This window comes from Nesoenas mayeri, assembly GCF_963082525.1.
Source record: "Nesoenas mayeri genome assembly, chromosome: 1".
Lineage (NCBI taxonomy): Eukaryota > Metazoa > Chordata > Aves > Columbiformes > Columbidae > Nesoenas > Nesoenas mayeri.
The window spans coordinates 109,005,266-109,030,562 of record NC_137541.1 but is presented as its reverse complement, the minus strand read 5'-3'; positions in this window follow the sequence as shown (position 1 = coordinate 109,030,562).

Genomic DNA, 25,297 nt, shown 5'->3' with positions numbered 1-25,297 from the left:
CTATTGCTGTAGGGCATGCAGCATTGTGTGACATCCTATTTTTTTTGTAAATTGTTCTGTGAGGTGGGGACAGTTCAGCACAAAATTGTTTTCATAGTGTTGTGCCTTGCGTTGGCATTACCCTGGGACTAACTAGTGCACTGCTGAGCTGCAATGAAATCTCTGCCCTATGAGTACTCCAGTATCTGACATTGTGATTGTTTTAATGGGGTTATTTTTCTTGTGCTGGTTTGGGCTTCCCTTGTCTGCCTGTCTGCTTCTGTCACAGAGCTTGCTGGTTTTTGGTAGGTTGGTGACACCTGCCCCTTCGTCAAATTTAGCTGAAACCAGCCTGCATGTTTAAAAACATGGGGACAGAAGTGCCAGTGTTCAGACAATCCTGTTTCTCAAGGAAGCCAGCCTAAAATGAAGAGGACAGAATTAGTGTAGCTCTTAGGAGCTGAATTAAAACTACCTTCAAAAGAATTGCTGCGCAGTGCAGTCTTCCCAGGGAGGCCCCCATTTAGGAATTCTTTGACTTGTGATGGGAGGGAAAACCAGGTGCACTGTGCCTGCAATTTGCAGGCACATGTGGTCCAGCCAGATGTGCCTGACAGCCCTTGGCACACGACAGGTACATACCTAGTGACAGGCTGAGCTGGAGACCATAAGTATCCCAGAAGCAGTAGGATCCCTTCTGCAGGGCAGTCATAGCCACTTTTTAAATCTGGTCAGAAGCCCTTTCTCCATCTGCTGCTGAGGAAACCTTCAGTGATAAGGTGGCCAGCTGTGGTGCTCAGAGCTGGGCCAGAAATGGTCAGAGGTGCCATGTGAGATATTTTCCACCACAATCTTGGTCCTGCCATCAGTGTACTGTGAGTGGCTCCTCTGTGTTCCTGGCTGCTGCTCAGGGCTGTCCACAGCTTGACTGTGCTTTGGGTGCACACAAGCTCGGGCCCAGCAACCTGGTGACACAGTGACAGGTGTCCTGCCCTGCCACTGGAAGCAGAGGGGGCTTTCTTGGCCCAGGAGGGCCAGGGCCGGTGCTATGGACACACACTTCAGCAAGGTACAGATGTTTTTTCCTGGCTACTGCCACTTGATGCTGGCCTTCAGAGGATGGCTCGGGTTTGGTTTTGACCAGTGAAGCACAAGAAGGTCCTTGAAACTCAGAGAGAGTGAAGGGAGATCGAGTAATACAGGTTCTCTCCTATCCTTAATTTTGTCATTTTCACTGCTGCTTCTATGTGTTTATGCACACTAACTTCCTAAGTGCACAGCAGTCCATAAACTTTACATTGTTTTTGCCTTCAAAGTTGGCTTATCCTGGCTGGGGAGTCTTCCGCAAGACTATATGACTCACAAAAAGTAGCAATATGCTAAGTTAAATACAGTAAATGATTTATCTCCTCTCCCTCTGGTTTGTGTTTTGAAATGTACGCTGCGCGGTTTGATAGCTTCCTACCACTGCTGCCAGTCCACCTGTCCCGTGCTGCGGCCAAGTCTTTGTCTCCAAAAATACCACTGCAGCTCAGACAAACAGCTTGGCAGCCATGCCAGGGAAGACCTTTAAAATGATGATCTTGTATCGCCACAATGGGAGAGAAAGATACATTACAGGTCTGATCCAACACTTCAGAACTGCAGAGCTGGAAATACCACGCCATGTCTAAAACACACAGAGTGAGTTGATCAGTCTCTGGAAACAGGCATTGTCTGGCTTCACGCGAGTTATTATAGTACTACTGCGTTTAGTGATATCTCTTATTTTTTGGTCTTTAAAAAAAAATAAATTAAAAATCAGTGACTCAAGATATTAGCATTGGTAAATTAGGCTCTTATCCCTTGCCACAAACCCAGTGCTCTTTCTGCTTACTCTTACTTTTTTGCCTGTTAGTGAAGCTGTTGTAAGTATGCAATGCCATGTGGTGGCTGCATACAGACAAAGTTTTTGAAGGAGTAAGTTTAATGTAAACAGATGAGTCAGTGGGTGACCCACTGAGATTTAGGTCTCCAGAAAGCAATAGGGTTGCCTCTGTGCTTTTGTTGCTGTTTGTTTGGTTTATATAGACTTTGCCCGTGTGTTTCCATACCCAAGCTAGCTAGTGGCAGCCCAGAAGATAGCAGGGAACCCGGCGATGGCAGCATCCTCGCTGGACAGGACTGTCAGTGCTGAGCCCTTGGCTGCTGTGGCTGGTTGTCAGAGCTGAGTGGTGGCCCTGGCGCTGGCCTGTGTGAGCTGGCACTGCAGTCACTGGGGCTGTAGACACGCATCTTGTGCTGGACATCAAAGAACGAGCAAGAGAATGGAGCTGCAGTCACTTGGGATTTATTTGTTGTATGTACGGATGTACCTGAACATTTTTCCACAGAGCAGTGTGCAGCTCCTGCGAAGCATCTCTGTCTCTGGCAGCAGCATCCTCTGGTGTGCAGCAGTGGGACTTTGGGGATAACACATCCTCCAGAGCCACTGGGCTCTGCAGAAGGTGCTACTTTGCAAGCCATCACCATGGGCTGCCCAGTGTCCTCTGGGTCGAGGCCGATGCTGATCTAGAGAGAGATGTGGCAAAGCAACTTGGTAAGTGCAGAGAGTTCAAGGGGATGATGTGATGGAGGCAAAATGTCTCAAGTTTCTGCCTACGTGCAGATAGAATAAGGAAGCACGTCTGTTAAAACAAAAGGTTCATGCTGCTTGTTTGGTTTTAAGAAACTTTCCATCCTCCCATTGGTAGAAGCCCTTGGGTGAAAGCAGCGCAGTGGTGAGGGTGTAATATTGTTGGCGTCTGTTTCTACCAAGGTTACATAATTGCTGTTTTCCTGGGAAATGAAATCATGGAAATGAAGAACTAAATCCACCGGAGCATAAGCAGGCACAACTTTGATTTCAGGCACCTGTCTGTGCCAGTATTTAATTTGGCACAGGAAATGTAGCATCAAAATGAATATAAACAAATAGCATGAGAATAATGGCACAACTAGCATTCAGACACCGAGATGTGAGAACAAACACATCTCTCCTCAGCATAGGAAGCGGTGTTTAGTGTGTGTGTGGGACGGGATGAAGCCAATGTCAGGAGCAAGCAAGGAGAGTCTTGTGCAGCCCGAATGGTGGGGGTTTTGGGAAATGCACTTGCAGAAACCCAGCAATCCACACCTTAAATGAACTGGAAGGAAATAAGGGCAAACTGCAACCAAAGAGAAGCTACAAGGCTGTAGGGCCTTTCCTCTGTCTTGCCTTAGTAATTATCTCTTGTTCGCAGAGCTTCCATTAATTAGAATGCATTTCCTAATGAAATTAGGCTGGCAGCCAGTATTCAAGTCTTTTTACTGCTAGGGAAAATTTGTTCTTTGAGCAACTCGGCCATTGATTTTTGTTTGTGTTTTCATTCATCATGACACTGGTACGTGCCAAAAATTCCACACTCCGTCATATTACCTTGGACAGTCTGAGTTATTTGATTTATTCCCTTGCTCCTGAGTCTTGAAAACTGAATTCTACAGCAATACCCCATTTGTAGTTACTTTGTTGTATGGGTTTCACCCCTCCTTTTTTTAAAAAAAAAAAACCAAAACAACACATTCATTTTAACTACCTACCTGTTAGGACAGCGTGAAATGAATGGCAGTGCAAAGACACTAAGAATCCCAAGGAAAAAATAATAAAACTTCAAAAAATTGAAGTGACATTTGCATTGTGGGATTTATAAATTTAAAAAGATTCTCAAACTTGCCTGGTTTGTGGGGAGCACGGGAACTGGACTATATCAGTACAGAAGAGCACATTTTGAAGAGAGATCTTTGACAAAGTGTAACTGGCAAGAGCTGAGCTGGAAGAGGTCAAAACTGTTCAGACAGTCTATGAACTGTGCTCTGCTTATCTCTTTGAAGAAAGATGGGACTGGAGACAGCAATTACAGCATTATTTGGATATGGTGTCATCTTTGCTTCTTCAGCCAGGTCAGGACGAGGTGTTGCTCATGCGTGTGCAAACAGCCTTGTCTATCTTACTGTGCAGGATACTGTTTGATATACTGGCAATATCTGCATACATAACTTATCCGTCAGGCTGAATTACTTCCAAGTATTAATCTTTCTGCTACATCCCCACGACATGATATGTATGTGTACTGATCATTCTCCATAACAAATATGAATCTTATAAAATGCATGCAGCCATTTTACAGCAGACTTTAGGTAATTGATCTGCCAGTCTCCTTTCTCATTCAGTGCATAGGAAGGATAGCGAGCAAGGCTGAAGAACAGACAAAGAGAGAACTATCTGGGTTACCTCCAGCTCAGAATGATCAAAAATAAGAGACTGACTTTAAAATTAGTTCTTTAAAAGCAGTATGCTTAAGGCTAATCTTAGCTTCTTTGATGTTTGAGACGTAAATGAATGCAATCAATTTACCTTTACAAATGCTACCGTAAATGGTTGTGAATGAAATCTTAGTCACCTGTCATCTACAGCAACTGGAAGTCTAGGGACAAAAACAGTATTATAGGTCCTGTGACTGAAATCAGGAGAGGAAAAAAAACAGTGAAATTCTGTAGTTTTTAGGAATTTTCTGCAGTTCCTAGAACAGTGACCCTCTTTTCTTCAAACTACCAAACCTTCCCTCTGCATGTGTATATTAGACTGTTATGTATGCATAGAAAGTCACACAATTGGTGTTACTTACTTAAAGAAAAATAATTTTCTTTGCTGTACTTAAATTCTTTCTCCTTATGATTCAAGTAGGCTTATTTCCTATCCAGAAAGCAAATAGTGCAGTAGTAGTCATCTTCAAGAGATAGGCAGTTACTGCCAGAAGTCGCAGTGAGAAATTATGCTGGGAACCCCCTAATACTGTGCATATTATGGATGATGTGAAGAATTTAGTGGTGTTGTTAACACATGCTTATGGTGAGAAAGTCAGCCAGCTTCCCTTAGCTGCTGGGCTGAGGCTGTGGCCTCTTTGCTCAGCTATGACAAAATTGTGTGTACAGATGATATGTGCTTTGAGAAGGACTAATGGACTAGTTTAATGGGTTGTTCAGTTGGAACAGTTCATGAAGAGAGGCAGCTCTCAGATCAAGATAAAGATGCATCTGAGATTATTGGAACAAACAAAAGAGGCTTTAGGGACATCTTTCACTGGAAAATGATAGGGGGAGAAAAATGAGTGTTGCAGAGGATGGTCTTATAAAGAGAAGAAAGAAGGGCAGGCATATTTGCATCTGGTTGTTGTAACTGTCCTCTGAAGACACATAATAGAAGTTTCCCTCTCCAGCTGTACGGATAACTCCTGGTAATGACTTCAGAAGCAATGTGGTTGTCAGCTACCTAGTGTAAAATATCAGAACTGCACCAGATATTACAGAAACTTGAATGGGCTTTTGGTTGTACATTTACAAACAATGGATGGTGTTTTCCTCTAATGCCAGAGCTGATACAAACCTTCCATTGCAGTGCTCTCTAAGAAGCCCTGGAACTTCTGCAAAATTTGCAAATAAATGTCTTAGTCAACCACTTTTTCAGGTTATTGATTACTGACCAGCATATAGTCCTCAGCATGCCTCCCATCTATAATGAAGAAGATATTCTATCTATTTCTTTGCATTATTAACTTCCTTCTGGCCTTGGGATGTTGTAGAAAATCTGGCAGGCTGTAGCTCATACTAATAGCTGTAGTCTTTTCCTGCATATTATAAAGCAAACAAACTGGCCACCTCCTCTTCCTAAAATTGCAGCAACAAGACCAGAAGGTGACACAAGACTTTTGTGGATTGTTTCCTTCTCAGTGGTGTACAGCTGGCACTTGACTGTCTTTCCATTCACAATGAAATGGCTACAGAAAACAGGGTGTACAGATGCAGAAGAAAATAACTGTGGGAAGAACATGTAGTATCTCAGTGATGCTAGAAATACATTGCCTCCGGGGAATGTGCTGGTTTATGGTATTGAATTGATCAGCTCTCTCTTTTGGGCCTAGAAATTCCACGACTACTGATGTGTTTACAAGAGCAATTTTGGCTTTCTCCTGTGACTGCATTGTCCATATTTTAAATATGTTACTCATAAATATGGAAGAAGAGAAAAATACAGATGCACACAACATGCAGGTGTCTGAGACTGCATTTTGAGACTCAACCAGACTACAAACACAGCACCAGAATAAGATCATGTTAGCCTGCCAGAGCATTTACTTTTCCCAGAAAAGCATTTATTTGCTTTTCATTATTCTTAATAAATGGAGAAAGGACGTAGTTTTGTGTTTTGCCTGCCTGTCTTTCCCACGAGGTGCTAATCTTTTACAAATAAACAAACAAACAAATTAAACCAAAAACAGTGTTTCGACAGAGTGCCTGGTTGTGAGAACATGAAGTTGCAGCTAAGTGGATTCTTGCAGGATTTTCAACACCAGGCAGTCCTGGGGAGCAGCAGCTACCACTTCCCTCGCAGGGCATGGCAGGGGTCCTGTGGGTTCATCTGCGGCAAAGGATCAGTCACACAGGGCTTGGCATCAAACTCAACTTTTCTTTCTGGGGACTGTGTCCTGATGCTGTTGTGGCAAGTGCCTGATTTCCTGATTCTCCCAGCCTGCGAGGTAGGTAGCTAATTTTTAAATAGTTCATAGTTCCTTCACCTCTTTATTTTTGTCTTAAATGGACTGTCTCTACTTGGGACTTCTTTCCCAGGGACAGTAGTTAAGCAGGGGTTGGTGGTGGTGTCATGTGTGGACCAGATGACCTCCTTTCCAATCTAAATTAGTCTATGTTTGGGAAAGAATACTAGTGCAGACTAATCAGGGGAGTAGCAGACTCATCTACACTGAGGAAGAAAGCACGATGACAGCACTAGAAGACAGTTCTGGGTTGGAGATAGAAGCCTTGTTGAGTACAAAATGGAGACTTGAGACCAGTCCCAGGACACCTACAAAGCATTAACAGCAGCTAGGCTGTTGGTATTGATTGGTGCCACAGGCAAGGGTTGCAACATATCTGTCATTCATGTTGTCTCTCTAGGCTCACCTAAAAATGTGCACTGCAATGTGGCCATGTATATTCTTCACTTCTTAGCATTGTACTAAGTACAGCTGTGACTTGTGCCAAGTGACACTCTCCCAAACAGCTTGAGCATCTTCTAGGAACCAGGAGAAAATATTTGAGAAATAAATTTGTCAATAGATAGCTGTAATCACACCTACATTGTGAACCTAAAATATTTCTTATTATGGGATTTTTTTTTCCAAATCCTAATGATGATACAGTAGTGTTTTTACTGAAGACAAGACATGTTATGCTGCAAATATTTTTCCTTGAAGACAGTGATTGGTTCCAGACTTCTCGAAGTGGTGCTCACCGGAGAAAACTGCAGCCCTTTAGGTATTACTGAGATTTGTAAGGTCACTGCTCAACTGCTTCGTGCTGCAGCTCTGTGACCCCTGTGAATGTTACTCATTCTCACTGTGATTGCATCCCCCATGCTGCAATGTGTTCTGCCACGTGTGTGTATCTGTGTCTGAAACAGCCACTGTACCTCACATACAGGGTGGCTTTTTGAAACTTCGCTGATCGAGAAGTGGTGAAGGTTTTGAATGAACTGAAAGGTGAGGTGAGGACTGAGTTTCATTTCATATTGAGACCTCCCTTCCATTGCATGCTTGGGATGCAGGCCATCCAGACAGTGGCCCCTATTCATTCCTTTTTGCTCCAACATTTAAAGCTGTAATATCTTCAGAAGTTTGAAACCATGGGGTTTTATGCTTGCTTGGAGAGGGCAAGGTGTTTTTCATGTCTCCAGAGAATGTATGTATGGACTTGTTGATCTGGGGTAGACTCAAGAAGAATACTGAGCAGCACAGAAAAATGCGAAGTTTTATGATATGTCCAAGTGTCCCCTGTGGGACATGTTTTCTAGGCTAACGCAGACATTTTGATACTACAGCACAGAAGGGCTGGATCTGTTGCGGGTGCTTGTGTGTGTCTGCATATACTAGCTGTACCAGGGCCTATAGACACTGTCTTTGAAACCTTGCCATGAATAATGAAATACTCTCTGAGGTTTTTCTGCAGTCTTGGGGCAGGGAGTTGCTACTCCTGTCACCTTTATTTCTCTTCCTGGAAGGAACTGTGTGCAGCATTCAGTGTAATGTTCTGTCATCAGGTTTATGTCACAGAATCACAGAATGTTAGGGATTGGAAGGGACTTTGAAAGATCATCTAGTCCAATCCCCCTGCCGGAGCAGGAACACATAGATGAGGTTACACAGGAAGGTGTCTGGGCGGGTTTTGAATGTCTCCAGAGTAGGAGACTCCACAACCCCCCTGGGCAGCCTGTTCCAGTGCACCGTCACCCTTACTGAGAAGTTTCTTCTCAAATTTAAATGGAACCTCTTGTGTTCCAATTTGTACCCATTACCCCTTGTCCTATCATTGGTTGTCACCGAGAAGAGCCTGGCTCCATCTTCGTGACACTGTCCCTTTACATATTTATAAACATTAATGAGATCACCCCTCAGTCTCCTCTTCTCCAAGCTAAAGAGACCCAGCTCCCTCAGCCTTTCCTCATAAGGGAGATGCTCCACTCCCTTCATCATCTTTGTTGCCCTGCGCTGGACTCTCTCCAGCAGTTCCCTGTCCTTCTGGAACTGAGGGGCCCAGAACTGGACACAATATTCCAGGTGTGGTCTCACCAGGGCAGAGTAGATGGGGAGGAGAACCTCTCTGGACCTACTAACCACCCTCCTTCTAATAGCTTTCCCCTTTTTCTTTTTTTCCTTTTTTTCTTTTTTTTTTCTTTTTTTCTTTCTTCTTTCTTCTTTCTTCTTTCTTCCTTTTTCTTTTCTATTTATCTTTTTTTTTTTTTTTTTTTTTTTTTTTTTTTTTTTTTAGCATATGGAAGCTACAGCTTTTAGCAGTTATGTGTCCATCTTGTCCATACAGCACTTTCTCTATACTTTCTCTATATCCTCCCCCCTCACCACCCAGTTTCTGCAGTGTGGGAAGGCTAAGCCCTTCCAGAGCAGAAGAGTCATGACAAAAGCCATAGTCAGGCTGCGGGTTGTAAGTGGCATCTAGATGCTTCCTGACGGTGTTTTTGAAGGTGTTTCCTCTGGGTGCCTCCTGGCAGGGCCTTTCCCCCACAGTAGTGAGGGGCAGTGGGGCAGGCACAGAGGGGTGCTGCACTGCAGTTCTCTTTCCAAACCGGGCAGCAAGTACCTGTGGTGTAGTGACCAAGACTGAGCAGCATATAGTTTTTGCTGTAATTCACATTATACATACACAGGCTGTGGAGAGGCAGAGTTGTGTCTCTCAGGGATGTGCTATGAACATGTCACGATAGGAGCTGTGCAGTTTCCCTGGTAATGAAGTCAGCATCAGAAGTGTCTCTGTCTTTCCTTGCGCTCAGCTAAGTCATGGGGTAATAAAACGAATTCCTCTCAGTCCTTTTCCCCAGATAGCACACAGCTATGGGCAGTGATTGCTTTGTGTCATCTTTCCTTTTCTTCAATGATTCTCCATAAAGTTCCAAGGTCCTGCTTGTTTTTCTGTGGCAGGGAGGAGAGCACTGCTGTCCCACAGACCCACTTGCTCGTGGCTTTGACAGGCTATGTGCAGAGGAGTTGGAAGGAGCTGCTTTTCTTCCTTCTTCATCACCTTCTCTCAGCTGGTGGGAAATAGCTGCATGCTCCTACTTGGGAGAATCATGCAGGTGCTTGAGCAAGCTCCACAATACGTACTGCAAAGCTCATCCTGGCATCGCATCTGTGGTGGCAGGAGACCTCCCTGCTCAGTGGTGCCAAATAGGAATGCGTAAATCCGTCTTCAGCAATGTGCAGCTAAGCATCATGGCATAACAGTCAGTAGGTAAACTGTGCTTATACGTGAATTACGTCAAGGAATGGTTGGTTGGAGGGGTAGCCCTGATGCCAAAGTGTATCATTTGGGGATCTGGATAGTGTGATTGTGACAGGGGACCGGAGGAGGAGGGAAGCAGTGCTTTCCTTCTGGGGAGAGATGAGCACCCTTGAGGAGAGCTGGGCAATCTCTTCTGGTACTTCTGAGTTCTTGTATAATGCTAGTACAGCCACTAACCACACTCTCGCTAATTCAATCTGGGCATTCATTTTTTGTTGGACTAACTTAATGTTCTTGGGATTTGATTTTAGAAAATACAGAGTGCTCATGGCCATAACTACAGTGCATAAAGTTTTTGCAGTCAGCACACTAGTGGAGAGAATGCTGAGTAGTCTCAAAAAATGAGGTGGATGGTATCTCAACTGGGATATCTTTAATCAGGGGAGACTTTTGACCTTACATATCCTGTGCTGTGCATGTAGGCTATGATAATCCTATTTTGCCTGAAGTGTTGTTACTGCCTCAATGAGCTCTACTGGAAAGGATAAGGGCACTATTAGTATTGCATTCACTGTAAAGGGACGTGGTAAATGGGAAACTGATCCATATGTGAGATGGCAAGCACTAGACAGTAACTTCTACAGTGGATGAGGAAAGAAACTGTAACATGAAGCATAGACTTCCACAAAACTTGAAATTTCGCAGATGTGCTATTATTCCCTGTCATGACCTTACAATGTAATGTGTTTTACTGTTACATTTTTATAAAACAGTTGAATGAAAGTATGTCTCAGAAAGAAATTTCATGTAGGGAAAAAAGAAAGTATTAGAAGTTGGTTTGCAGTCCCTTCCCTGTTGCAGTAGCCTTTGGCACTGACTTTCCCATTGATAAGGGCAGAGAAAAGAGGAATCTTCTCTGGGGGTTTGTGATCCCACCTGCCTTGAGCTCTTCTCAGTTTGGTCTCAGTGTGAAAAACTGAACAGGAAAAGATTATTCACCTGTTTCCCTTCAATTACTGCAAGAAGCAAACCTGTAACTTTTAAACTCATGTCTTGGTTTACAGTGCAGTCCTAAAGTGAAAACTATTGTAAATATAAAGGTACGTTTTCATACTAGTAAGGGATTTTTCCTTTAATTGGTGTAACATTAATGGCAGTTGAGATGCATTGAAAAACAAACTATTGAATGAGTTAGCATGACATGAATATCACTTGGGTTTTGCTGGCGCAGGAGAAGAGCAGAGAACATCTTCTCCCCTTAAATATGTTGTATAAAATTTGCCTCAGCACTGGTAAGAGACTGGTCCCAGCAGTCAGGGAAGTCTCATCATGCTGCCCTTGTCCAGCATGGTTTTATCGATGTGTTGTCTGCTTTCTCTTCAGGTGTATTGATCTGCTTTTAAACCACCACTCAAGATTGTGCCATTCCCTACAGCAGGACTTCTCACTGTCCAAGAACAGTGTATGCCTTCTGTACCTCCCTGCAGTCATCTCTTTGGTTCACTGGAGAGTGATGGACATGCTCCTGGTGGACTGGCTACTGGGGGAATATGCCTCAGGGCTCTGTCATTGTGTAAGTGCAGACAGGTGGTGGGACATGATGATTTGACCCACCATAATGCTCTTCCTCAGTGCATGGTACACCAGTTCCTCTGTCTGCTGCGTGGGGAAGACCAGCACCCCCTTGCTGCATGGCTCAAAGGGTGTCTGCAGGGCTTGGGGCAGATCCCCACTTCTCTGGTGGATCTGGGGACCCTTGGCTGGGTGTGATTGATAGCAGCAACCCAGTAGCCAAGACAGATGATGTCCCATTGCTGCATGTCAGGCCTCCTTCCCTGGAGGAGTTCTGTTTGCTTCTTGGGCTCCAAAAGCTGACTAGCTCTCACAGACTTCTGTAAAAGATCACAAATCTTGTCCTTTGTTCAAAACTCAGACTAAAACAATAGCTGAATGTCTTTTAGAAGTCTTGAAACTGAGGGCAATGTGTGTCAGCTGTGCTCTTAGGGCTCGTTTTGTAACAAATTCCTTTGTTTGCTAAGTGTAAGGAGAGGAAAAAAACCCCGAAGTTTGATTTAACTTCATGAGTACACTAATACTTGTATTTTTTGGCTGATGGTACTGGCTATATATTTTGCACAGTGGCCAAGATAGAAATATCATCAGCACACCTGATTTCCCTTTCCTTTTTTTTTTTTTTGTTATTTACTGTTTGCTTGTTTGTTTGTTGTTGTTTGCTTGTTTGGTTGGGTTTGTTTGTTTGTTTGTTTTTTAATTTTGATGCACAAAAGACCCTAAAACCAAAAAAGCAAACCTAGTGGCTGAAATCAGTCTCGCTTAAATGTCAAATTTACCTTACTGTTAGTGATAATATTGAATCATGCACAGTTTTGGTCAGAATTTGGCAAAGATTGTACTGCTTAGTCTTTCCTGTTCTCCTACATATAAGTCTCCATTGTTTGGAACTGGAGGAATAGAGAATGTTGTCTTCACTGTAATCGGTTTTTATATTGTTTTTCTGTGGAAAAAGCACTTTTTCTGTAAATTCAGACTTTTAACTTCATTGGTAATAAAAATGCAATTTTCCTTTGCTAATGCTGTCTATACAGTATACTTTTACAGTGCTGCTGCCATCCTGTTCTGAATACCCTGGGGAAATTGTGACATACTTGTTCAGAAGCCTGTGGGACTTGCAAATCCGTTTTCTGTTTTGTTATGTTTTGTTTGTGTAGTTCCTCCTTTCAAATTTATGCTGAATGTGAGTTGCAACCCAAAATCTGTATCCAGGCCACTTCCACAGCAAGAAGTTATATTTTCTAGCCAAAACCCGCTCATCCAGTGGGAGTCTGAGACTTTTGGTCGTCTCTGATCCAGACACCTTTGAAGCATGGGTCAAAAATCTGCAAGGTGGTATTGCTACCTCCTTTGACACATTAAATCATAGTTTTCAAGGTAGCCTACATGTATATAATTTCTCTTTTCTCACTGTCCCCTTGGCACTGCAGAACAGCCTTTTTTGTACTTCCGATTAAAAAACAAAACATGTGATTTATTTGTATTTTCTGTTCCAGTTATACAAGCATGTATCTGTCTCCTAGGTTGGGTCCAACTTGCTTCCTTCCCGGACTGTTTTCTTTTTGCTCTTCTCTGAGGGGTTTGTAGCTGCATTTCAGACAGAAGCAGAAAACTGGAAAGCTCTCTAACTCAGAAAAGCTGTCTTATTTTCTCTTGTTGAAATAGGATTTTAATGAAGAGTCTTCAACACAATGAGCTTTTGGGCCACTTTCCAACAACATGAAAAAAATTTCTACTTTGGTCTTTCATATAGTCTCCTCTTTACCCTCTGGCTACTTTCCTCCCCGCTTCTCCCCTGAAAAGCTGGGTTGAATTGTGTCCTAATACTTTTGAGTGAATTTCCAAGTCATGTAATTGTGTATTCTTGCCAAAATAATCTATTTTAAAATTTTAAATCCTTGGCTTGGCATTGCCAGATTACCATATGGAACAAGTTCTAATAACCAGCCAAGATGATAGAAATAAATTCAGCGAGAACATTAAGAACAAAAAACCAAAGAAAACCCTGATCTTCCAAACAGCCTGTCGGGTACTGCTTTCTTTCCAATGGGGAAAAGAAAAGTAGCTAGGAAGAACAAATACCTGCGATTAAAATGTCAGCTTTCAAAGTTATATATGTGAGATGGACTCTGACAGAAGACTTTTTCCTTCTGTGTCTCTGAAATTGTATCCTGTGCTCTCTTATCTCAGCTGTCCCACTGTTCGTAGAACCAACTGTACAGGAGTTTAAGCCTACTTGTTGGGTGGACTTGATTGCATTTTCCATGCACTGAGCTATGATTCCTCGTTTCATATATCACTGACAAACTCTAGTGGCTCCAGAAAGCCACATCACATCATACCTAAGCATTCATACATGTAGGGACAAGTTTTCCATTGAGGTTCAAAATCTGGGGAATATGAGGTTTGTATGGTGACACATACAGGTTTATTTATTTTTGACTACCTCTCTGAAGCTGAAAAGTGAATAATGCTTGATCCTACAGTCCAGTGACTAGCCTGTATTATCTGTGTAATATGCAAGGATTTTGTTCGAAGATAGCAGAATTACAGCTGGGAAGCTGTGTTTGGTTTAAAACCAAAACTCTTCAGGCTTCTGCTACATCTTGACCCAATTCTAGCCCTATTGTTTGAAGGTCTGCGTGAGCTGGCTTCAGCTGTGCTACAGCCCTAATGTGGTGAAAGACTTTTCTTATGCTGTTTTGAGTGGAAAGCAAGGATTATCCTGAATCTTTTGAGAATCTGTAGGTGTGAGATTGCATAGCAGAGTTACACCGTCCTAGAATACGTCTGAATAATCACTATTATGAAGCAGTTAAAAACCAATTTGTGATTAATAGTGGTAGATAAGTTGCAGGGTCAGACTTACCTGCTCTCTAGTGAGGCTGCTGCCAATGATTCTGTGGAAATAGTGAAGGCTGCCAAAAAATAGCGCATGAATGAACAGTTCAGAGGCCCAGCAGTTCACAGCAAAGCATCGTTTTCTGTCCAGACAGCAGCAAGTAGTCGGTTCCCATTTCCACACATCATGGCACAAGTCCCAAGGTTTTTAGGGCTCTAGTTCTTCCAACAGGGTTTTTGTCAGGGTAAGTATGTGTAATTTTCATCATTTCTGGAAAAAAAAAATAAAAATCTGTATTGCTGGAAAGAAAGCTAGCTGAAAGCAGAGCCCTGTGCTTTTATTTCCCCCCACTAGGCTAATACAGAGCTGCTGCTGCTGCATTTTCCTGCGAGTGGCCTCAGCACAACACCCTTGGAAATGAGAATGACTCATCTTGATGGGGGTCTTCCTGTTGGGATATTGGAAATAAACACGGTTACTGCGGGAGGCTTAAAGTACAGTAATTTGGATGATGAAACTTGAGGCATTGCTGAGTGAGGAGAGGCTTCAATCAGAAAGCTGTCAGAGGCAGCAGAAAAGCCCCGGGGGAAGAGACAAGCAGAGTAATAAGATATGTCCAGAAAGTTTTGCCGTCAACTTAAAATGTTGCGGAAGTAGAATATTGGCTCTCAGTTAAATCACGGAGAGACTTGGAAAAGGGCTTTGAGAAAGACTCGGGCATCGTGCAGGATTGCTGCAACAGCGATGCCAAATGCTGCAGCTTAGCGAAGGACCTTGGCAGCCCCGCAGCAGTGGGCACCCCACATGGCTCACACTGCCCAGGGTCTGCAAGAGCCCCGTGCTTCAGGTGGGGCTGCGGGCAAAGCAAATAGCAGGACTGCTCTGAACAGGCAGTCCTAACTTCTTGCATTAAACTTCTCTTCCTTTGCCCTGGCCCTGTTGAGATAGAAGAGAATCTGTACGAAATTAACTTGTGGAAATATGTTCATATATAGCCTGTAGATCATGTGAGGCAGATCTCTGCTCATATAATCGTCATTTATTTATTACTTAGGGGTTTCAATCAGTCCCTTTACAGCCATTGCTCATATGAGCTACTGAATATTCAGGATCATTAAACGGGAGGCTGGTATTCGACTTTTCTTTTTCTACAGATACATTTTTGTCTTTTTTTTTTATTTTATTTTCCTTACACAGAGCTATTGGTAGTTTAGAGAAACTGTGACTTCATAAAGAAATATTTATGATGACTAGAGCAGTCTATTATGTGAAGCCCTCCTCTGCTCAGCTTGATGCCTTGTCCTGCTGGTTTGTCTTTCTTTCAGTTTTTGCAGCAACTCCTGTTCCCCACTTGCTTGCCTAACCCTCTCTGTGGGCTCTGAGCTGCAGAACTGGGCCTGGAGAGGGACACAGCATGTATGACAGTGCACATGGCACTAGGCTATTCTGCGTCATCAGTACAAACTCTCAAATTTGATCCTGGGGGGAAATCTTCACTGAAGATGCAATTATTCAACTGTTTTGTGTTTTTGTTTGTTGGGTTGGGTTGGGTTGGTTTGGTTTGGTTGGTTTGTTTGTTTGTTTTTTCCAGGGTGGGAACATAAGACCCTGGAATGTTTTCTTGACTTCTGGAGGCTGCCTTCTAGATGTTGAACCATAAAAGAAATGGCACGATTCACACCCTGGGAAAATGTACATTATAAAAGCACACTCCCAAATGATGACACTAAGCCTGCTGAACTCATCCAATAGCTGGAAGATTGTTATGGAAAATCGAATCAGATTTTTTACAACAATCTTGGTCTATGACTACTGGTCTCCTTCCATGGCGATGTGCTAGAACAAACTTGTGACAGATACATGTCTTGGGAGGTGCTGCTGTTTCCCAGAAGGATGCCTCTGTTCAGGCCACTGTTCTGTCTCATCATCAGGCAGTGCTTTGAGGAGTTAACCAGTGTCAAGGGGAGTGAAAATTCTGGAAGTGAAGAAAAAAATGCTTAAGCTTCATAATTTATAAAACCAATGTACAAGTTTGTGCTGATTCTGAAACAAACTCGTGTGGTAACTCTCAGACCTCATCTGTCTTGGGGAAGAGGAGTGCTGTAATGCAGTAAAACCCACAAAAATTAAGCTGAATTTCCAGTGAGCTGTAGGCCAGGATGGAAGTGCTGCTTGTGCTATTAATATATGCACTACATAATGAGTATTATTACTATCATTAATCATTTTCATTATAATTAATGTAGCTACGGTATGAGCCTACTGAAAAATAAGAGTTAAATAAAGACAAGAATAGGGATTAAACAGTATCTTAACAAAGCCCATTGCTGTGGAATTTTACCTATCCCACAACAGAAATAACCATAATGTCAGCCAGCAAGTGCAGTTACGTGGTCACAAAGTTAAGTCCTACTCTGTGCTTACATACTAATTAAAGAATCATAGAATGACTGAGGAAACTCAGCCATAACCCATAAAAACGTTGATAACTTGACAAGTAAAAGATAAAATTTCATAGTCCCTCAGTAGTGTCTTTAGATAAGATTTTACATATTTCTTAACTCACATAAATACATGAGGATACACGTCTCACTCAAAGATCTGTTTGGTTTGTGTCTGAAAATGGAATTCTTGCTCCTTTCTCAGAAAATGATCCTGGATCACAATGTTATTAAATAAAAATGTACTCTACCACACAGGTCGGATGCTTATAATGCAGCATTATTTGTGAAGTCTTGTTTCTTAAATACTTCATAGGTGCTCCTATTTGAAATCTACCTTGCCATAATTTATGTTTTATGCATTCAGCATATCTTACAGTGTCAAATTCAAATTTACATTCATCAGAAATTCTGAGGAGAAAACCTTTGTAACAATGTGATTTCATACCATGTCTTTCTTGATTGTGAGGATGGATATTTTCATGGAAAAATCTTTGAGAGCTTGTATAACACAAGCTTCCTTTCTTTCTGGCATAATTAATTTTTATGGTAAGATGCAAAAGATGCATTTCACTTAGTGTACTCAGAAATACTACACTTTCAAGCTTTTGCATATTAACCTTTTCCATTGCTGAAACTTGAAAAAGCTGCTGAGAAAGACCAAAAGAACTCCACCCAGACTTCAGATTAAATATTCTCTAAAGTAAATGAAAATTTGACCAATAATGTTCCATCCCAATTCAAAGGCAAAACTTCAGTTTCACTTCCTTTAGAGCAGTATTCAGAATTTAATGTATTTTCTTGTCACCATTTAAAGCAGGAACATCTTCAATTGTCTTCTTCAAAGAGTGGAAAAGAGAAATAGTGTTGTAGTACAGGGTAAAGTATTTCTTCTCTCAGGTTTAGGTGCTATATAGGCCATTAAGAGAAAATACTGTACGTGGAGATCTAGTCGATCTGAAGAACCAAAAGGAGCACAACAGGAATGTTGTACCCCTGAGTCTCTTCCAACTTACTGATCTAGTGCAGGATCAGTAGCACATTGGATAATTGGTATTGGCAAGTGAATGGCATTTCTGTGCCTATATCTTGATTCTCTCAAACTATTATATCCCAGGAGGGCTAGGAGAACAACATGGGAAGGGGTTAAAATGACCAGGTTTTTATATAAAATATCCTTTTTCATTATCTAAAGGGAAGAAAAAATAGAAATGAGGACCTAATTTCCTCTATTTTTATTGAAGTAATATGTAGCAGAGAATCTGATTTGAGATCTCTTGAAGTAGATCTCTAAATACCTTACCTTCAGGTACCATGGGCTCTACCTGCCCAATTACTTTGTTCTTACAATAGAGATCACTGAAATGAAGATGCACAGACCCGTTGGGATATTGGGCTGTGAGTACCATTTACACATTGTGCCCATTTCATCAGTGTGATGGACAGGCTGTAAGCAGAAAGAAGTGTTTTGTTACTTTGTTTTCTTTTTTTTTTTTTTTTCCAAATTCTCATGGCAATATGTACTGTAATTACTGATGTCTGCAGAGAAATAAAGATCAACTGCAGTAATTGTTATTGAGTTCACCCAGTATCTATTACGTAGTTCCTATGGAACAGTTTGGGCATAACTATTCTTACTTGCTGAGATCAAATGATAAACAGGAAAGTCTCTGAAATAGCCAGGGTGAAATTGGTAGGGATAGTAACAAGGAACAGATGCTTGTACTGCTGTTCCTATTGAAATTGTTCACAATACTTCTGATCGGTCTCCAATAGAGGAGAAATTGGCCTCTTGGTTGGTTTATCTAGTGAACATAAAGGTAGATGAGATTTAAGTCTGTTGTGCAAATGTTGCCACAATGGGAAATAGTAAGTTACTTTACATACCTTGAGCCTTATATAAACAAATAAAAAGACCATTTAAATATTTTTGCCTCTGTGTGTATGTAAGACTTTCATGATAACAACTGTAAGAATAAAGAAATGCATTTACTTTCACAGAATCACAGGATCACAGAATGGTTTGGGTTGGAAGGGACCTCTGGAGATCATCCAGTCCAACCCACCTGCTAAAGCAGGTTCACCGGAGCAGATCACACAGGAATGTGTCCAGGCGGGTTTTGAATGTCTCCAGAGAAGGAGACTCTACAACCTCTCTGGGCAGCCTGTTCCAGTGCTCTGGCACCCCCAAAGTAAAGAAGTTTCTCCTCATATTCATATGGAACCTCCTGTGCTTCAGTGTGTGCCTGTTGCCCCTCATCCTTTTGCTGGGCATGACTGAGAAGAGTCTGGCCCCATCCTCTTGAGATATTTATAAGCATTGATAAGATCCCCTCTCAGCCTTCTCTTCTCCAGGCTGAACAGACCCACCTCTCTCAGTCTCTCCTCATAAAAAAGGTGCTCTAGGCCCCTCATCATCTTCACAGCCCACTGCTGGACTCCCTCCAGTAATTCCTTGTCCTTCTTAAACTGGGGAGCCCAGAACTGGAGGCAGCTTGAGTGCAGTACCCCTGACTTGAATAATGCAAACACTGAAGTGTTCTCTCCTGTTTTTCCATTCCTATCTCTATGTTATGCAGAAAGAAGGGAAGAAACTACTTAAATACTGGAAAGGTCTGCTAGTTTTAAACAAGAAGGAAAGTTATTTGTGAAAGTGTGACTTTCCACTAGAGATTTTTTTTTAAAAAAACAAGTTCATCTGGAGTTCTAAATACATGAAGGTCTGAAGTGCAGCAGTGCCAATAGTCTCATGCAGTAGTCAGAAAGGTTCATCTTGAGTGAAAAAGTTTTCCAAAACTTATTTTCAGTTTTTCCTCAAACACTCTGTTGTTTTTATACCAGGCCTGGTGGAAGGAGAGAGAGACAAAAAGGCAAAAACAGGACTTCTGAAAATTTCTGCCTTGTTTTTTTGATAGTCTCTCATCTCTCCTCAGAGTGGGTGGGATTCATTTTGGCAAACTTTACTACAGCCTGGAGGTGCCTACCTTGGAGCTATTCTGGGTTCCCTGTGTGATCCACAGAGAAAAGTAGGCTCTTTTAAGGCATGACTCATGTAATCTATTTCAAACACCTACTCTAAGATAAAATGTCCATAAAGGAGCCAAGGGTGTCTAGCTCAGATGTGTATGTCTACACTTGGCCAGATGAATCTTACCCAGTATGCCTATGCTGCAGACTGCCAAGAAACAAGATAAATTTAGCTGCATCGAGCTCAGTCCTGTCACAGCGGCGTCTTTAAAAGCTATCTCAGGTACTTCTGACTCTACAACATAGTTTTCTACAAGGTAGTGTCCACCTGAGGTATCAGAGTGCCTCAGAGTACTTATAACTCAGGTGTTCAGGCCGTTGTTTTCTGTGGCTGCCATCTCTAACTGAGCATCATGGTCCATAGCCATCACACAGTCAGGAAACTCTGGAAACCACCCCATGTGCAGTGTGGGACTAAGGACACCAGGGGATACCTATATATGTATGGTGAAGAAATACCCAGTGCAGTTCGGGGATGATATGGCTTCCATATGGGTGAAGGTGGTGTTGAGGTCTAAGTCCAGTTGTGGTGCTGATACTTTAAATGCCTCTGAAATCCTTCCAGCACAGTCAGAGGTCTGGACATGCTGCCTGTCAGTAGAAGTGAAGAAGCTCAATCTTTTCATTTTGCCAAAGAGAGGGTTAGCACATTATCGTGGTGTAAGAGTTGCCACACAGTGACATTTCTGATACAGGATGACAATTTAATCTACTGCATGAAAGCACAATGCTACTCAATCTCTAAAGTAAAACCAGGTTAATTCACACTACAAAAAAGAGCATATTTTTTACAGCAAGGCTAAGTAACTGCTGGAATAACTTTATCTAGGAGTTTGACAGATGCTTCTTTTCCTTGAAAACCCTTTCTAATCTAGATATGATACAGCACAATGAACTCTTCCTACTTTAATGAAGGAATTAAACAGTGAAATGTGGTGGCCTGTGATGTGAGACTCTGAAGATTTCCCTTCTGGCCTAAAAAGCTGTTTAATGGGCCAAATGCAGCATTGGATCTCAACATCTCACAGTCCTGGGAAATCTGCATTTCAGAAAGGGCTGTGCAGCCTTTTCCTATTTCCAGTACAATCACTGTCAATCACTTGGTGCTGTCTTCTTCACATTCTGTTTCTTTAATAAGGTTTTTCATCTGAAAATGGGCTTAGGGAACTATCTTTCTGTGACCTGGACTCGTTATATAGAAACACAGATAAGGAGGCTGTAGAAGCAGAGTATACTGGAGCTGAAGGTCATGACTGAGAGGTATGTCACAGGGAGGTTCTACATCCCGGGCTTAGGTTTGAGGTATTTTACTACTAATTGTCTTCTGGATTTTTTTCACTGTTATGTACCAGAATACTTTTTGTAGGCCAAATATAAATCTCCCATTTAATTTTGACAAAAGAAAGTGATTACCTCTTTTTAACTCCAAGTGACAAATACAGGTCCATGTGTTAGCAATCTAGTCTGTCTTCACTTCTCATCGTGGAAGAAATTTGAATTTTTGCTTTGCAACACTCTCTGGAGGATGCCATGTTGATAGTTAAAATTGTAGGACATGAATCTCTGCCAGAACTTTGTTATTAAATGATAGGTGCATCTCTCCACCTGCCTTTCCCAAAGCTTACCTCTGCTGTCTTCAGTGCCAGTGCTAATGTGAGTTTGTCTCTTTTTGCGTCTCTTACTTGGCCACACCTGAACTATAGTATTCTATGGCAGAACTATAGTGTTTCTGTTAAAAGCATAGAATTACGATTACATACGATCTGCTTTTTTTCTGTAGATGTTCTTGCTTGGGTTATGTTCTCTTCCCTTCTCTGGTCAAAGCATGCAGGGCACACATCCAAGATGAATTGTGAAAGGTTCCTATAATGTTTTGCCCCACCTTTACCAAGAGGCTAAAAGGATGGAATACATCTTGGAAGATGTATTGCAGCCAAAGTGCTCAGCCCCTAGAGAAACGTGAAAGCACTGATTGTATGAACTGGTTTCTGAAACTGCAGTTTACTTTACAGTGGAAATATCTTTTGGTTTTTGCACAACTGGATTTTCTACTCTGTAATTAAATAAAAGCAGCTTCACTAAAAGGAGAAGCAGCTTAAAGCAATGATGCATTTTATAGAAGAATAAAACCTGTCATAGTTAAGATCTAAATTTTTTCACTGATCTCATCCATTTCTCTTTGACAGAATGGCAGCGTCAGTCATCCAATGCTGTAGCAGCACTCCAGTCTGCACGACTGAGAGGTCTGAAAAACATCTCATCTAGAAATCAGACCTTGTGCATACAGGCTTTCAGATGACACTGCATCTTACAGCTCTGTCTTTGGGAAGGACTACTTCTGCGCTGGAGTAAAGGTACCACTCTTCCTCTTTCCAGCCCAGTCGCTCTGTGTGTTCCTGGTTGTCTTGGTCTGGTCCTGTCTATCACACCTCCTGGCTGCTTGAGGGCAAGCCAAGGTTTCAGTTCACTTCCTTCCTGCTCCTACTCAGGAGCAAGGAGGCGGATAAATTCTTAACTAAGGTCCTTTTCTTATAGTTTCTGTTCCTAGGGGTCCTCTTTTTCCTTACCAAAATACTTTTTGATCTAGGTCTCCCAGCCAAAACATTCATGAAATGTGCATGAACCCTCACAATGCTCTTAGTCCTTGCTGTCAGCTTTGAAAAGGACAGTGATGCTAATAACTGAAATCTGCTGTGATGTTGCTGTGGTATAAATAACGTTAGAGCCTGGGCTTTGGAGTGGTTTTCTAGCAGAGAAGGGCTTACATTTCTAAATTTCATGAGTATAATATTGAGAAATCATTTAAAATAGCGATGTGCAATTGAGAAGAAAATAATGAGATGTCATGCGTTCCTTTTTTAATCATATATAGGAATTTCTTAGGGGGTACGCATGAAGTAAGACGTTAGAGTTAAGGCACTCACTGTGATACGAAAGCAGTTAAACTTCTAGAGTCTGTAGGTTTTAAACTCTTGAATTAAACATATACTGTACATTTCACACTGTACTAAAAAAAGTTTAATGGCTACACATTAGCTTTGGAGCGTGATGCAAATTGCACCATTAAACACCATCTTTGTATTTAGATTTGTAACTATTTGTTCTATCAAAACATAGCTGTATTTTTTCTCCTGCTTGCTTTATAGAACCAGTTTGAGTTTAGGAGAGGAACTAAACTCGTCTGTTTAGCTTGCACATAATCAGCAAACATTGTTAGTAATATGGGAGTCATCTACCCCAAGTTTGATGTCTAAGCCTAAGTCAAGCCCCCAGGCTCCATTTGTAGGCAATGAACTGAATAGACAACTCCAGAAGGTGATATGTCTCACACTAAGTCAGCTCAGATAAGGGAGATTAATTGCTCTTTACAGGTGCTTTTTTTGATTACCAGCTATAAAAAAAAGGACTAGCCTAAGCTTAGATCTTTCTTTGTTTCTCTTTTTGTCTTTGTTAGGCACTTCAACTAAAGAGGATAAACCCATATTTTGTCATGGATCAATGGAACAGCTTTCAGGTCATCTTAATTATTATAAGATAAGGTTGATTTGTATCATTGCAACTCTTTGTGTTAATATGCTTGTTTTAGAAAAGGAGTAGTTCAGGGAAGGGAAAGAAAAGGAGCAAAACCTTGAAGTGACCTCATGTAGTGTTTCCCTATTTGTTTGGATATCCCTCACAGCAGCAGCTGCAGCCCTTTAGATACAGAAGAGAGGGTCCAGCAGTGGGTCATCAAGATGTTCAGGGGCTGAAAACACCTGAACTACAGTGAGAGGCTGAGGGAAACTGTGAAGACATCAAAGGGCGGGTATAGTATGTAGTAGTGTATACCTACTTAACGAGCAGTTACAGAGATGACAGAGCCAAGGTATTTTGGTGGAGGCAAATAATATGGCAAGGGATAAATGGCCACATGGAGACTTGAAGAGCCCAGCCTAGATGTTAGGAGAAGCCGTGTCACTGGGAGAGTGGTGTGGCACTGGGACAGGTTTCCCAGAGCAGTGGTGGAATCTCTGCCCTTTGGAGTGTTCAAGACTGAGCCAGACAAAGCCACTGCAGAGCTGTTCTGGTGTTGGCCGCACTGCTGCTTTGGGCAGGAGACAAGTCTCTGTGACCATTAGAGGTGCCTTCCAGCCAGCATCCCTGTGACTTTCTACACTTCAAGGAAACAGATCTCTTCTATGCAGCTATACCCTCAAAATCTGGGGCCTGATCCCAGTCTCCTGTTGCCAGTCCTGCTGGGCTACTACCACTGTGTACTGTAGACAGGTGGCTGCAGCAGGTCCCAACAAAGCATCTGTGCCATATGGCAGTACCCTGCTGCTGTTCCCAGTTCATGGACCACTTACAAATTGCTCCTAATACCAGTATATTGTTGCACTTCGGGCACTGCCCTGTGACATCTGGGTTCAAATTCCTGCTGTGCTCAACACCAGCGAGTCACCTGAAATTAGTTTTCCTGTATGTAATGTGGGTGTGCTTTAATGATTGGTCTGTTTTCTTTTCTGGGGAAAAATCAGAAACAAATAGTACTTAAAGATCATCTGAGGCCCTCAGTTTTCCCCAGCTGAAAAGCTGGTGTATATGGTGGGGACAGCTAATGCTTTCTTAGCTCTAAATGCAAACTGTGATTGCAGACTCTTAGTTTCCTGTTGGGATACTGGAACTAGACAATACCCCTTTAAAAAAAATTAGCTGCTTTGCAAGATTGGCCATTTTGAAACAGTAGCTACTTGTAAATTTGGGGAAAAATTAGTGAAAGGTGAGAAATATGGAACTGAAAGTTGCTATTTTAGCATTTCTCTTCAGCATGAAAGGGCACCTTAAAATCTTCCATGGCTGGCATTAAGTCATCTTGATATTTTCTTCTGTCTCATTAATCCCAGCCTATTTTAGATGACGTAAACAATTGCTGCTTCTTTTGAATATTATCGCTTTAGTCCTTCTTCACCTTGAGTTCACTCCAGGAAATGATATTTTTTTCTGTTGAAAAGATTGTAAAATGAAGACAGCTTTTTGATAGTAGAATCAAGTTATTTGTTTATTTTGTTATAATAGTGGTATCGTCTCTCTTGATTTCCAGGCTAAGCATAGTACAATGTATATTCTTAAATACCAATTTATTACAGCTTGAAGGATTGGAGAACTTTACTGAAAGAACTCTTGAGTCATTTTCTTCAACGGTCCATCAACCTTGCAGGCTGTTCTGGTTCTTTGCCCTCAGATAAGTTGTTTTATATTTGGTAGATTTTAAACTGCATTTTTTATTTTATTGATCTACCCAGTGACTGTATAACTTGCAGATCCCTAGCATTATGCTGTGGTACTGAATATTATGCTTTGTTTCCAGCAAATAAAACCAGTAAAAATTTATGTACCTTAAAGGCAAATAGGAATTTTGCATTATTTGTGCGTGCTTAAAACACAAGAATACTGAAAGTTTTCCTCTTCAATTCATTTTTCTGAGCTTCATCAGTTCAGTCTCACAGTAATCTGTCTCTGTCACACATACTTTCTTATTTCACTTTGTAATGATCCCCCTCGTATGGGATCATTCAGTCTTCAGAAAGAGACAAAAAGAAGCAGAGAGGGGACT